Raw genomic sequence first — 15199 nt, 5'->3', positions numbered from 1 at the left:
GGTTCTCATGCATGCCAGACCCACCACACCGGCACTTACCAAAACTCAATAGAGTTTGTTCCTCCGGTCGCTGAGTCAGTGGAGGCTGCTGGGTTAGTGTCTGTGGATCTCACTCTGCTTCTTCTATCCTTCTTGTGGTCTCCTGACATCTTCATGATTGATCCAGTTGGGATTTTGTCGTATCTGGTGTTTGTGAAGGGTCTTAGATTTGTAACTGGTTTTAAGGTGTGAATTAAAGAGCACAAACAAATAAAATGCACCTTTTCTCTTAGAACACTGTCTATGCCTCACCTTTCTGTCTGTCCTGTGTTTGTTTTATGTTTCACTTGGGAATAAAAAAAAGTAGAAAAAAAAGAATAAAAAAAGAAAGAATATAAAAAGAAGAAAAAACCACTGTTGGAAAACTAGACAAGTTACAAAAAAAATATAAATAATGCTTTTAAGCTTGACTTTATCTTTTTTTTACAAGAAAAAAATAAACTTTCACTTGAGCTGCAACCATTACTTTCACTGTTGATTAATCTCAACTGTTTTCTCAGTTAACCTATCAGTTGTTTGTCCAACAAACGATCAGAAAAAGGTGTCTCCCTACGTTTAATATGACAGACTTGAACTGTATTGTTTTGTCTATACTCAAAAATCTTTAGTTTACCGTCATAAAGAAACAAAAAAAAAATCTGATTTTGGAAACTGGAAATCGGCAAATTTTACACTCTTCTTAGAAAAATCACAGAAATTGTTTAATCAAATGTCAAAATAGTTGAGAATTGACTTAATAGTTGACAGCTAACTGATCAGTCTACTAGTTGTTACAGCTCTGACTTCCACTGCCTGAAATTGATGCACATTGATCAGTCTAACTCAATGCTTGCCAGAGAAAACAAAAACATCTTAGCACTGGTAATTCTCTATGTTACACACATTGTAGCTTCTGTAGAGGCAGGTGGTATATCTCCAGTAGTACACACGTGGACAAAATTGTTGGTACCCCTCAGTTAAAGAAGGAAAAACCCACAATTCTCACTGAAATCACTTGAAACTCACAAAAGTAACAATAAATAAAAATTTATTGAAAATTAAATAATCAAAATCAGCCATCACTTTTGAATTGTTGATTAACATAATTATTTTAAAAAACAAACTAATGAAATAGGGCTGGACAAAAATGATGGTACCCATAACTTAATATTTTGTTGCACAACCTTTTGAGGCAATCACTGCAATTAAACGATTTCTGTATTTGTCAATGAGCGTTCTGCAGCTGTCAACAGGTATTTTGGCCCACTCCTCATGAGCAAACAGCTCCAGTTGTCTCAGGTTTGATGGGTGTCTTCTCCAAATGGCATGTTTCAGCTCCTTCCACATATGTTCAATGGGATTCAGATCTGGGCTCATAGAAGGCCACTTTAGAATAGTCCAACGCTTTTCTCTCAGCCATTCTTGGGTGTTTTTGGCTGTGTGTTTTGGATTGTTGTCCTGTTGGAAGACCCATGACCTGTGACTGAGACCAAGCTTTCTGACACTAGGCAGCACATTTCTCTCCAGAATGCCTTGATAGTCTTCAGATTTCATTGTACCTTGCACACTTTCAAGACACCCTGTGCCAGATGCAGCAAAGCAGGCCCAAAACATTACTGAGCCTCCTCCATGTTTCACCGTAGGGACAGTGTTCTTTTCTTCGTATGCTTGGTTTTTGAGTCTATGAACATAGAGTTGATGTGCCTTACCAAAAAGCTCCAGTTTGGTCTCATCTGTCCAAAGGACATTCTCCCAGAAGCTTTGTGGCTTGTCAACATGCATTTTTGCAAATTCCAGTCTCGCTTTTTTATGAGTTTTTTTCAGCAGTGGTGTCCTCCTTGGTCGTCTCCCATGAAGTCCACTTTGGTTCAAACAACGACGAATGGTGCGATCTGACACTGATGTACCTTGGCCTTGGAGTTCACCTTTAATTTCTTTGGAGGTTGCTCTGGGCTCTTTGGATACAATTCGAACGATCCGTCTCTTCAATTTGTCATCAATTTTCCTCTTGCGGCCACGTCCAGGGAGGTTGGCTACTGTCCCGTGGGTCTTGAACTTCTGAATAATATGAGCCACTGTTGTCACAGGAACTTCAAGCTGTTTAGAGATGGTCTTATAGCCTTTACCTTTAAGATGTTTGTCTATAATTTTTTTTCGGATGTCCTGGGACAATTCTCTCCTTCGCTTTCTGTTGTCCATGTTCAGTGTGGTACACACCTTTTCACCAAACAGCAGGGTGACTACTTGTCTCCCTTTAAATAGGCAGACTGACTGATTATGAGTTTGGAAACACCTGTGATGTCAATTAAATGACACACCTGAGTTAATCATGTCACTCTGGTCAAATAGTTTTCAATCTTTTATAGAGGTACCATCATTTTTGTCCAGGCCTGTTTCATTAGTTTGTTTTTTTTAAATAATTATGTTAATCAACAATTCAAAAGTAATGGCTGTTTTTGATTATTTAATTTTCAATAAATTTTTATTTATTGTTACTTTTGTGAGTTTCAAGTGATTTCAGTGAGAATTGTGGGTTTTTCCTTCTTTAACTGAGGGGTACCAACAATTTTGTCCACGTGTGTAACATCTGCAAGCAGCACCACACCCACCTCTTAACTATATCCACTAATGACTGCCTGCTCCACATTTTCAAAACAAAAGTCTGACACTCATACTGGATAATTTACTTTCCCTTCAGCCCCCACATTAATATCATCTCACTTACTACCAACTTTCACCAACGCAATAATTCCAGACTTCGCCCATTTCTCTCTAAACACAGAATTAACTCCTATTTTCAAGCTTTGGTCCCAAATGACTGATGATGATTGATTACCGCGTTACCATTCTGCCTGGTATTTCCAATAAAATTTTCCATCGGCTCAAAATTATTCAAAACTCTGCTGCTAGATTCATCACCAAGTCCATGGAGCACATCACCCTCCTCCTAACTCCCCCTCATTCAGCTCCACTGCGCACAAACACATTAGAATACAGTCTGAAGAAGCTTTTTTGTCAGTGAACGAAATGCAAATTTAAATTTTCAATGTTCAGGAAGACTTCAAAGGGTAATACTTTTTAAAGCAGTCAAAACTTGCCAAGAGAGAAGAATTTTTGTTCACAGTCAGAAAAATAAAAGGTAATACTGCAGCAGCTGGGGAACCAAATTAAAAACAAACAAACAAACAAACTATAAAATAATGGAAAAGAATCATCTCAGAAAAATACAGTTTTGTTCATTTATTTATTTACTATTATTATTAGGAGTAATGCCGGAAATAAATCCAGCCTTTCTCCTTATTGCAGTAGAACATCCATTATTTATTATTATTATTATTATTATTATAACTACTACTATCAATAATGATGATGATAATGATAATAATAATAATAATAACAATTTCTAGCATTAATTGAAAATAGGTATTTCTAAAACAATAATAAATCATTCTGGAACATATTTTCCATTATTTAACAAACAAATCTGATGGCCCAGCACTTCTTTTCTGCTAATCACACCAATTGCAAATTTTAGAAATGTATGTACAATATTAACCCTAAATTTAACAGTCATCTATTCATCTGGTTTTTTAAAAGATACTAGTGACATTACAATAAATTTGTGAATCTATTTTATTAGTACTTATTACTAGTTTTTATACTTTTATTTTCAGTGTATTCCTAACTTTTTGGGAGTGGTGCCGGAGATAAATTCTTCCTTTCTCTTTATTGCAGTGGACAAATACGAAGCAACCTGCCAGTGTTTGGTTTTATAAGGCCAGGAGAGTCAGCAGTTTTTCCAGAACACCCTTTAAAAGCTGGCTCCTCCATAACATTTCAGATTCTCTCCATCCATATACACCTCTTCCAAATCGCCCACTGCTGTCTGGTCCAACTTTTAGACTCAGCAACACGACTGCCAGGAGCCTTCATCTGCTCTGCACCAAGACTCTGGAGCTCAGTAGCTACACATCTCTTGGCTCAGTTCAAATAACAGCTTAAAACACATTTGTTTACATTAGCATACCTATTAAAGCTGAACTGTAATGCACACATTTTATATCCACAACAAATAAAATGCATTATTCTGATTTCCCGACCCTCAGAAAACAGACGGTGCTCTTCTTCTGAATCTTTACGCAGAGCTGAAATTAAAGTGCCGGTGGCGACGTTAGCTACTAAATCATTTAACAGAGCGTGGGTGTTACAGTAAATTTTATATTCATTTAAACATCTCGCCGTGCAGTTGCTCCTCTTGCTTCTCCCATTGCATTACAAGAGAAAGAGCCACTGGAAATGTACATGCATATGCAAACAAAACAGCAGATAGAGTTGGAAAACTGCGGCCAGCTCCCATTGTGTGAGCGATACACTGCTGTCGACTTAAAAGAAGCCCTGTAATAGAATTTAGAACAAGACCTTTCTCGAATATTAAATCTCTAAACAAACAGCCATTATCTGCTCAGCCGGAGTGCTGCCGTTCATAGATCAATAGTTGAATCCCCGTCATCATAACCACCTCTAGCATCTTAGTGTTTCCTGCCCGGATAAGAGAGCTGTCAGAACATCCATCCTTGTGTCTAATCAGCCGTGACTAAGCCCGGCTCTGCGTCCGCCCCTGCCTCGGTCTGAATTACTGGATGAATAACCTGATTGAGCTCTCATTGCCTTTACAGTAAGAGCTGCATTGGCTTAATAAAATTGAGAGCTCTTCTGATTCACTCGGAAACCAACCTGGCAACCGGCCTGCGCTGCATGGCCCTGGCCTCTGCAAATACTAGACCTGGCACTCGGCCCTGGCCCCGTTTTTTTGTTGCCTGCAGACAGAACAGGAAGTGGATGTCGCTCGGATACCTGAGTCAGGGAAATTTGTCTCATTCTTGTGATTTCCTCTTTTTCCCACCACTACTTATCAGTCTGCTGTTTTTGAGGGGAAAACGACGGATATATAGAGGCTGTGTGAAAGAGGGAATATTACTGTGCATAATTCATGTGTGTATGCCTCAGTGTTAAGATTAATGGAGCGTTATGCAGCAGAGCTAAGAAGCTCTCACAGTCGACACTCGAATCTCCAGAGCACAATAATGCATCACTATCAATCACTATGACTAATAGTACATCCACGCTCAGTTAATCACAGCTAATTCCATTAAGGTAGGCATTATTGCAACAGGTAGTCTGGTGCTGCATGAAACCAGCTTTATTTTTCACTACATTTCTTCCAGAGGCAAATATCCAGTCACTGGGTCCAGCAAATATCAGCACTAATAGGCTGGTTATAAAGTGGAAACGCGCAGTTCTGAATTCATTTTCCTCCGCTCGACCGACTTTGGTGACAGTCTGGCTGATTTGAAGCTTTGGCTGACTGGCTGCAGCATCCCTATCTGACAGGCCTAATGAATCCGACACAAAAGAGAGATCGCTGCCTGCCAGGTTGATTACGTTTTCTGATTCATCAGTCACACTTCAGCCATCCCTGTCTGTCTCAAAGTCTCAAGAGACATTTTTTGTTTTTATATTTTACATAAGAACTTTCATAGTCCTATCAGTTTCACTGAGCAGGCTGCCCGACTGGCTCAGGAATATGATGACAGATTCTTTGTTTTATTTACTAATGTAAAACCATCTATCTGTAGGGCTTAATCGACCAGCAGTCTGTGCACCGTGGACTTTGTGTGTCCACTTCATGTGCAAAAGGAAAGAAGAAAACTGTCATTACAGTGATTGGGTAACACCCACTCTATGCTCCTCTGGATGGTGTCGTATTATTGATGCCCCATAAAAAGCAAAATGGTGGTTTGTATAACTTTCATCAACAGTTTTTCTTCAGTGCCTTCAGTGGCTGTACGTAAGGATTGTTTATGCTATTAATTTTTTTTAGTTTTTAGACTTGTAATGAGGCATCTATTTGGATCAATAAATCAATTAAGTGATCAGCAATCTAATACAGTTTAAATAAAGTGAAAACTTGGATCTATATTAAACATCCTTACATTACCTTGTTAAACACATTTACACTTAAATGTGGCAATACATAGTTAACAACAGAAGGTCTATTTTGTATTGTTATTAAAGAAAAACTGTTGTTTTTCATTCATGTAAAAAGAGTTCCAAAATAAAAGTTGTCAGACAATATTTTTCTTCCTTTATGCGAGTTGATTTCAAAGTAACTTAGTGTATATTGAATCTGAATTGTACAAATTTATCTGTGGAATCGGTGACAAATGTCATATTATTGCTCAGAGGACTGATATAGTGTTGTGATCAAACTTGTGAATCATAATCTTATTACTCCACCAAGGAGGCAAAGTTATGTGACGATCTGCGTTGGTTTGTCTGTCTCCTTGTCTGTTAGCAACATTACTCAAAAACAGATAAACGGGTTTGGATTAAATTTCCAGGGAAGGTCAGAGCTGACACAAGGACCAATTGTTTAGATAGATGGCAGCGATGCGGCTTAAAGTCTGGATCCACAATTTTTAAAAATATTTCAGCCGTCGGAAATGATACAACTGAGCAGCCTTGGCGGAGTACTGTGCTCTCCAACTGCTTTTCTAGTTATATATGTTATGACATAGAAGCTATTACAGCTCATGTATATTTTAAAGGGTATGATAAGTTAGCAATGTACAGAATGTTATATGTGTTGCTACATGTTATTTGAGCAGTAAAACATAGGCAAACTATGTTGAATTCAAGACAGGAAATACAGCTGCAAGGTTTTGTAGAATTTTGGATGATTTATTTTAAAACCACATTATATTGTGTGTAAATAAAAGTATAACACTAAGTCACTAACAGCCACCTAGCATGGTACATCTTGAAATAAGATAAACTAAAAATGTATTCTCATTTGCCATCTTGCTTGTTTTTTTTCTTGCGAATACACTGATTTATTCATAAGAATGTTGGATTTTATTAAATATCGCACAAGTTTGGTTTACGACAACCCTAGAGGTCTTGGAACATGAGATGCAATGGCCGCACAGTGTAAATAAAGAGCGTGCCAGTATGATACTGGTTTATTGGGATTAGCAAAAACATTTGAGGATTGGGTCCAAGTTGAAAGTGGGCAGCTTTAAAATTTAATAATTAAAAAAAAATGACTGACTGCATACTATCCAATTTACCGTAACTTTCATCCGTTTGGTGTACTAGAACTGCCAATAGACTAATATAAATGCAAACAAGGAAGCCCCTTTGCTTCAGTTAGTTGGCTGTCAGACCAGTTTACGGACTAATTGGCTCTATTTCCATTTGATCGTATTCCCTACAGGCTGTGACTATTTACCTCAAACATACTGATGTGTAGTCTCAATTTGTACTGTTGTGTGTGTGAACTGAGCAAGCAGAAAGAAGAAATATTGCAGTTGTCAGTCCATTTAAAGCGCATCACGCCTATCTGTCAAAAGTTTGCGGTGTTGAATCTGGTGCCAACTGGTCCCAGCGTTCTGACCAATTGCTCTGCATGACTGAGCTGTCAGCCAGCCTGCTTCACTCACAGTTTGGGCTGCAGCCTCCTCATCTATCTTCCCCTTAATGCAGCACAGTGGAGGCCTGAAGCTTGAAGCAAAACTGGAGCTGGCTCCAGACTGCAAGATAAATAAAAACAACAATGTCACTCCCTTTGGCTGTGTGCTTAACCAGCCATATCTATGACATCCTTCTCTGTGTGGCCTTAAGCTCTACAGGAACAGCAGGGTCGCCTCTCACGCACTCGGGGGCTGAACTCGATGGCAACTTGCAAACCTCAGTTGGAGACGTTTGGTCTGAGACAAGACTTGAAACTTGGCCCTATACCGGCTCATTAATCGAGGTGGCAGACTTCAGGCGGATCCTGCTGACTAATTCCTTGACAAGGAACTCCAACACCATGATATATTAGCAACACTCAGAGATAATGGAAGAAGAAATATTCCCAGTGGCAGCCAGAATACATTTCCCAACCAGTATTGTCACTATATATTCAATTTGCTAATCCCCATCACCGCTGTGGGCAATACTGTCCTTCTGTTGAATGTGAGAAAGCTTTTTATACACCGACAATGCATCTCTTTACCATCACACTCTCTAACCTCCCCATTTCTGCGGTTTCAAATTATCCATCCACTCCACTCCTTCTCTAATGCTGCAATGAATTGTCATCTTATGCTACTTTTGAGCAACTAAGTGGTGTCCCTGTTGGGTGCACTGCTCGGTGTGTTCAAACAATCCGCCGCTAGTTTATGGTGCTTTATATTTCATCGATTCCACCTTCACCCTTTTCTCAAGTGTATTTCCTTCTCTTCACTCTCTGACCGCCGTTGCTTCTGTTTTTCTTTTTCTCTGATCCTGGAGTGCTTTACCATGGCAACTGAATGGATAAACTCCCTGAACTCCAGCGTTTGAACAAAAGTCTTGCTGTTGGCCAAACAACTTTGACTTTTAAGGTCATAATTGGGTGAACCACGCTGGCATGAACTGTCAGATCAAGAGTTTGTGCTTGCTGTTTTTTCTCTCTCCTCGGGTGTGAAAGATACTGTGGAGGTGCCACTGGTCATCTGGTGCATCACTTCCCCTCGTCTCAATACACTAGTTGGTGTTATAAATAGAGTTTATCTGTACAGACATGATTTGCAGGTTGATACTACATAATGGCTGGGCTTCTATTCACCAAATCAGTTTTTATGGCATGAAATAGAGATGCAAAACACATTTTACATTGAATACCTTCTTTTTACAGTAATAAACATATGATGAGCAGTCTCTGCACTGTAAAACTATTTAAGCCTATTCAGCTTAGAAACATAAGTTCCACTGCACCTTTAAAATGTGAAATAACTGCATTTCAGTTTATTAATTACTTCAGAGTCATTGCGTAACTTATAAGAGTACACAATTAGCCGAGTTAAATCAACTGAACTTGAATTAACAAGTTCAATAAACTTAAGATATTAAGTTGAATCGACCAGTCACAAACAAAATGCTTACAGACAGATAATTTATGAAGGTTCCTCTTTATTTAACATTCAGAACCTACAAGCTCAGTTTTTAAGCCATTTTTGATGAGAGTCCACATTAAGACAATCTGTGAGGCCACTGCACATGATAGCGAGATAAATTGTTTTCGGATTTAGGGACCGAATTCAGTATTAACCCTTCGCCATGATTAGATTTGTTCTGATTATTATGAAAAGAAACAAGCATGACTTAATTTAACAAAGACAATCAGAAAGTTTCCACCACTGTTTTGTCAAACTACAAAGAAACCTCTACAGTCTCTGTGGAGTTTTAACTCTCTTTAATAAGTGGAACAAACTCTCACCTGTTCATTCATTCAACTCATCATTTTAAGTCACAATGCCACAAGTCATCAGAGCAGTTCTGAAGTAGTCTGAAAAGAGAATTTCTACATTATAACCTGAGGTAATTAGAAATGAGTAAACTTTTATTTGCATTAGATAAACTAAAAAAGATGAGTTTGTTTGACTAATATCCTTTATGATGTTTTACAGTGTATCCGCCTTGTTTTGTGAAATCGGAGAACATCATACCAGAAATCTGATATTTATAACTGTGTTCTCGGTCTTTTTTCCCATGGTGACAGTTTCAGAATAAGTAATATGAAACTTGATGAAGGATCTGTTGATTTTAAAAGCAGGGAAGTGGAACGTAAGCCAGACAAATCTATTTCGTCTCCGTGAAAGTGCAGCAAGTAGAAAAGAGATTATAAATAATGGCAAGCCAATCCATCACCAAAAGAAAGAAAGAAAACCAGTATGTTTTTAGCCTTTCTGTCATGTTTATGGGCATTTACAAGCAGCATGGGTGCATGGTTTCATAGTTATTGTTACTACTGCTACTACTTTCTAGCCTGCTTGGAGAATGCATGGAGACATTCCACACATGTGCAGTAGGCTGACATCTACAAATCTCATGCATGCAAACTGTTACTAAGCATATGAGCTACTGATCATTTAGCATAGCCACTGTGCAAACAAAGTCTTGGTTGCGCACAGATGTCTGCATCTGGACTCTCGTGAATGAAATTTTTGTCACTCAGATCCTCCTAAAGTCTCTGCGTACTCGGGTACATGGAAAGTATAACACCGGCCTTGCTTTAATTAGCATACAAATTATTTACTGCAGTCTTCACCAAATTAATACCTCATGCTCAAAAGTACATATTTGGTACCTCTGCACTAATATTGTTTTCTAATTACTATATTCACATTCTTTTTCATTCCTGTGTGCCGCTACATTTTTCTACAGGATGAAAAGAGGCAAATACCCGTTTAGTTTACTCTTGTAACTTTTTCTGAGGGCAACATTGAAATGAGGGGAAATTGAGCTATTATGGGGGATAACTGGGACAGAGCCTCAGAGACGTGCAATCATTTCCTCACAACCAATTGCACAGATTGGAACTACTTTTGTACATCTGCAAAATGATAGACTGCCGACGTAGCAGAACGCGCCGGTTTGGTCTTTCGATGGTTTCAAAAATGATCGGAGCCTATGATTTCTGTAAACTAAAGCAAACCCACAGGAGGAACAGCTGATTGTTGGCATTCAAAGTGGCAAATAAATCGACGTGTGTGACTTTTACACGTGTAGAGGGCAAGACAACGAGCAAATGACAGGCATTATCCTACCATCTTTTATAATCAGCTGCTCTGTAAGAAAAGATTTTTCGTGACTTAGACATAATCGTTTATGTGAGCTTTTAGCTTCTCTGACTATCAATACAGTAAAGTAAAAAAAATTGGTGCGTGCCTTTTTAGAAAACGCTCCAAATTACAAGTGATGAAGGTTACAAAAAAAGGGGGAAAAAAGGACAGAAAAGGGGAATTTTATGCAAATCTGCAGATGTACCTGTAGGGAAGCAACAGCAGCCACACATTTTGAACAGAGATCAGATTACATTGTGATGATAATGATCATGGCCTCCAACACACTGGCCCTCTGGTCTCTTTTCTTTTGTCTCTCCCTCTTTTTTTCCCCCCCTGTCTCTTTCATGCCTGTTGAAGCCGAGAGGTGTGTATGAGTGTCCGTGTTGTTGACGGAGACAAAAGAAAAGGACTTTGTGTGTGTTTGTGTGTCGGTGAGGTTGTGATTATATTAGCCTTTATGCGCAGGCAGGTTCACTGACGTCAGTGCTGAGCTGCATCTGATGGAGGAAGGCTGGTGGTGGGGGCCAAGCAGCCATTCATAAATACAGGAGCTTATGTTTCTGTGTTTCTGCTGCATGAATCACACCTATACTTCACCGTAAGACTTCCGCAATGACATCACTAATTCGACGTCTTCCTGTGCGTAAGCATTCCATAAAGATCTTTCAAAGGAACATCAATTCTCTCCAGTGTCTGTCTTGTATCCATTACCGACGCACAACCATTCTGTTGACGCTCGTTATCCCTCATAAAAATGAACGAGAAGCCAGTGGCATTTCAGAACCCCCTGCAGTTTGCTTTCTCTTGACTTAAAATGAGACTATTTGACATCTGAAATCCAAAATAGCACATACATTATTTAAAATGCGCCTAAACTCTAGGGTTTAGTTGCTGAAGCTTTAGTTAATATAACCAGCCAGCTTATGGTGGCTCACTGTAGCTAATGTTAGAGACATATATTGCTGCGAATCAGATTCTACTAGGTCAGTTGGGGTGTTTTTCTAACACCTACATGGCAGTATTTCTTATTATTAAATTATTCCTACTTCTATTCCATTCTAGTCAAATCTATCAGCATCTCCGTATTTGCTGTCCGGTAAGTGTCGGAGTCAAAACTATTTTTAAAGAACATAATGCAAAAAAGATAGTTTGGCATACTTTAGAAATGTTTTCCAGCCTTTTCAACCTTGTGCCTTCCGGCTTTTCATCATTTGTCCAGCAGAGTAACTCTGACTCCATTGACTACAACACATGCAGCACATGTAGCAGAGTTTGTATCACAGCTCAGCAGAAAGTGCAGCGTAAAAAAGTGTCTTCACCGTTAGTTAACTAATTTGTGCAATACACTGCAGGAAAGTTAATTTTCAACAAACTTTTTCCGTTTCAGCTGAACTCTAACATATGTATCCTATATTAAAAAAAAAAAGAACAAAAAACTAAAATTATAAGATCCCAAAAATCGAGGTTTGGTCAGGGGTCTAATTGAAACAGCTGCTATGCAGCAGCTATCAGTTGGGGTGATGCTAGTCTGACTCACTGAAGCATGTGGAGATATAAACTTGCCATTTGCAAATCATTTCTGATGGCATTTTCCTTAGTTTCATTTATTTGTGTCTTACCGTTTTCTTCGCCCCGGGAAACAACACCACCGACCTCCGGGCAGCAGCCTACCACACTGACAGTACATCTGAAACTAAAAGTTTTGCCGAAAATTTGGATTGTGCAGTAAAGCAACTCTGCTAGGATTTTTCAGTGGATTATGCATTTAGTTATGCAGTGTTCATCTCCCTACATGCAAATGTTCCACCACAACAACTCCACCGGTCACTTCTTTGAGGGAACACCACAGCTGCCATTTTTCCTCCTATAGCAGAATGAAAGTGAAACTATCAGCAACTTTCAGCTTGTATGTGTGTTGGGAAATATTTAATGGTACATATTGTTTTCTTCAGCTATGCACCTCGCCGTCCTTCATTCCAAACTCATTCAGGAATCTCCATGTCTAACTTACTGCCATCTTCGTCTAGTGCAATCAAATAGATACTGAAAACACACACAAAAATAGCAACAAATATCCTCAGCATGACAATATTCAGCCAGTGCAAAAGAAAAACAAGTAAACCTTCCAGATATGGTGACCAGACACACCAGTCGTAACCACTGGTGCTGCTGAAGTGCCCTCGAGCACGAAGCGACTAAACTTCAGGCTTCTCCAGTAGTGTGGCCCTACATGTGACTCTGTCCTCTAATGTGAGACCTGCATGTCTTGAGGGCTGTGTGAGAGTGCATGAGGGATATGCAGGGAGACAAACTGCAGTTGCTAAATTGGTCAGTTATATAATCTTCTGGTTCTGCTTCTTATTGTTGTTGTTTTCACCAACTCCATCACCATCTACACTGTCACATTTCTCTGTTTCCTGTTTGTTGTAACATCAAATTCTAGGAGTCTCTGACCACTGAAGCTATATTAGGAAGACTTAAACTTGATCTTTTGTGTATTTTAAGATCTAAATAAAGCATTAATGTTCATATAGTTTCCCATTGGATCATGCAATGACTTTGCCAAAGTTTAATCTAAATTTTGAGTGTTATTATATGCATCCCACATGCAAACATGCTCTTATTTTGCAATTCTGACATCTTGCTTGTGTGCTTTAAAAACTATCACTCCTTTCCGTTTTGCAACTCCCCTCCACAAATGAATCGCTTTCATATCGTGAATTCACCATTTACAAACTACAAAACCCCGCAGCTCCAGCATGCAAACACAGCATCCATTCCACACAAAAAAAGCACCAAATTACAACTAAAATCAAACTTCCTTGATTTCCCCTGCAGCCGTCTCTTGTGGTAACAAGCACCTGTTGAGCGTTGACAGGGCCATCAAGCCTCAGCGTATTAGCAAGCCATCTGCTGAGCGACTGTTTTTCAGCACCACGGACAGCACGTCATCGCAAGCGAGTATGGGAAAGAATTAAGACTGGGGGGGTGAAGAGAGAGAAGACCTTATGGCAAACGGAAAAAAAGAGAGACTGAGAGAGAGAGAGGAGGGGGGGAAAGTGAGATCTGGCCATGTCATTAGGGATTAGCCCAGATCCAGAGCTTGAGGCTTTCAATGTCTGAGTGCTCTTGTCCCCGCATAGACACAAATGCGTGCATCCAATGGCACAGTATGTTGCCTCAAAGATAAATAGATAGATAGATATTTTTGGCACAACAAATAGGTAGACAGGCTGTAATAAATCATATAATCATAATCACAATCATATCATAAATTTGGCTCCTGACAAAATATCTTTAAAATGATGTAGTCTTTGAAAGCATCATGAAGCCTTACCACAACAAATGAACTCTATTCTATCACAGCATAAAAATAAAACCTCTCTTTCCCCTCTTCTGTCCCATGCACAAACACACTGAATCCCACATCATGGCATCTCTCTTCCTCTGACACCACTACCCATCCATATAAATAACAACTGCATGCTCTCACCTGCTTTTAAAAACCCTTAATTACACGTCCCACCCTCTTTCATCTGGCTCCCTTCTCTCTTCCCTGTAGTCTACTGCTTCCTCTCGACCCTCCAAGCCTGCTGCAGCTCTAGTCCGGTGGGAGAAGCCGCCCTAAAACTCTAATCTTCCTCACACAATTAGGAAGGACGTTTAAATGAGGTGCGGCTATACGTACGGAAGAGAGAGCATTCCCCCGACATCACCAAGCATCACCTTTACGAGGACGCACGGACGGTATCCGCCGCGTTATGCGCCATCGTTAGTGTGAAAAAAAGAGCTGCACAAAGGAAGACAACAATAAACGGGGAGGAGGAGGGAGAGGAGGGAGGTGGCACATGATTGAGAAAGGGTGGTCGAAGTTTAAGACAGGAGGAAGCGAGAGAGAGAGAAAAAAGTGGAGGCGAAGGACTCACTGTGCACACGGCCGGATTAAAGGATGCCCATGTCGGATGCTGCAGTCGGTCGCCAGCATCAGCAGCAGCATCTCCGGGCTGCTCGGTGCATCAGCGGGGAGACGGAGCAGGAGGGAGGGAGGGTGAGGCTGATGATGTAAAAAGCTTTAAATCATTCAGGAGCCCGCTGCACGACATGTGACCGCCGACACGGTGTATTATTCATCCGGTTTTGTTTCCTGAACCGGCCACCGAGATGACCGGACCTCGCTCTTCCACAGACACCTCCCCTCCCTCCCACCCATGATTTACCCTGATCCAGCCATGACACGAGGATTAGCACCCACAATATGGCCACAATAGCTAAATCATTCATTTTATTATTATGATCCTTATGTTGCACCTAATATACTTGCTGCTCCATTAAAAAAAATATATAGGAAAAGTTATTTTTGTGCCATAAATTAATGTGCCACTTTGAACAAAACAGCAATGGCTTGATTTACATGGATTCATTTGTTTTGGCGCGAGCTATCGCGCGATTTCGGAACGAGATTTGCTTTCTGGCGTCCTGAGATTTGGATACAGACCACAACAAATAGCCATCGCCAAGTAATGTGGAGA

General features: G+C 39.9%; 1 protein-coding gene across 5 annotated transcripts in view; it reads right to left on the bottom strand.

Moving 5' to 3' along the window:
- Positions 1–14845, bottom strand: part of slc7a14a (solute carrier family 7 member 14a) — a 37700-nt gene extending 22855 nt beyond the window's left edge. Inside the window, exons 1-3 of one of the 5 annotated variants that reach the window (XM_051956719.1) lie at positions 14597–14845; positions 14359–14460; positions 7521–7610 (exon numbers count right to left, since the gene is read on the bottom strand). The gene's annotated coding sequence lies outside the window, so the exon portion shown is untranslated. The other 4 variants (XM_051956708.1, XM_022223245.2, XM_022223256.2 and 1 more) reach the window with 4 other exon arrangements.
- Positions 14846–15199: the final 354 nt, after the last annotated feature.

Source organism: Acanthochromis polyacanthus, chromosome 1 (genome assembly GCF_021347895.1).
Source record: "Acanthochromis polyacanthus isolate Apoly-LR-REF ecotype Palm Island chromosome 1, KAUST_Apoly_ChrSc, whole genome shotgun sequence".
Taxonomy (NCBI): Eukaryota; Metazoa; Chordata; class Actinopteri; family Pomacentridae; genus Acanthochromis; species Acanthochromis polyacanthus.
The sequence above is the reverse complement of the archived record's forward strand: the minus strand, read 5'-3'. Positions and strand labels throughout refer to the sequence as shown.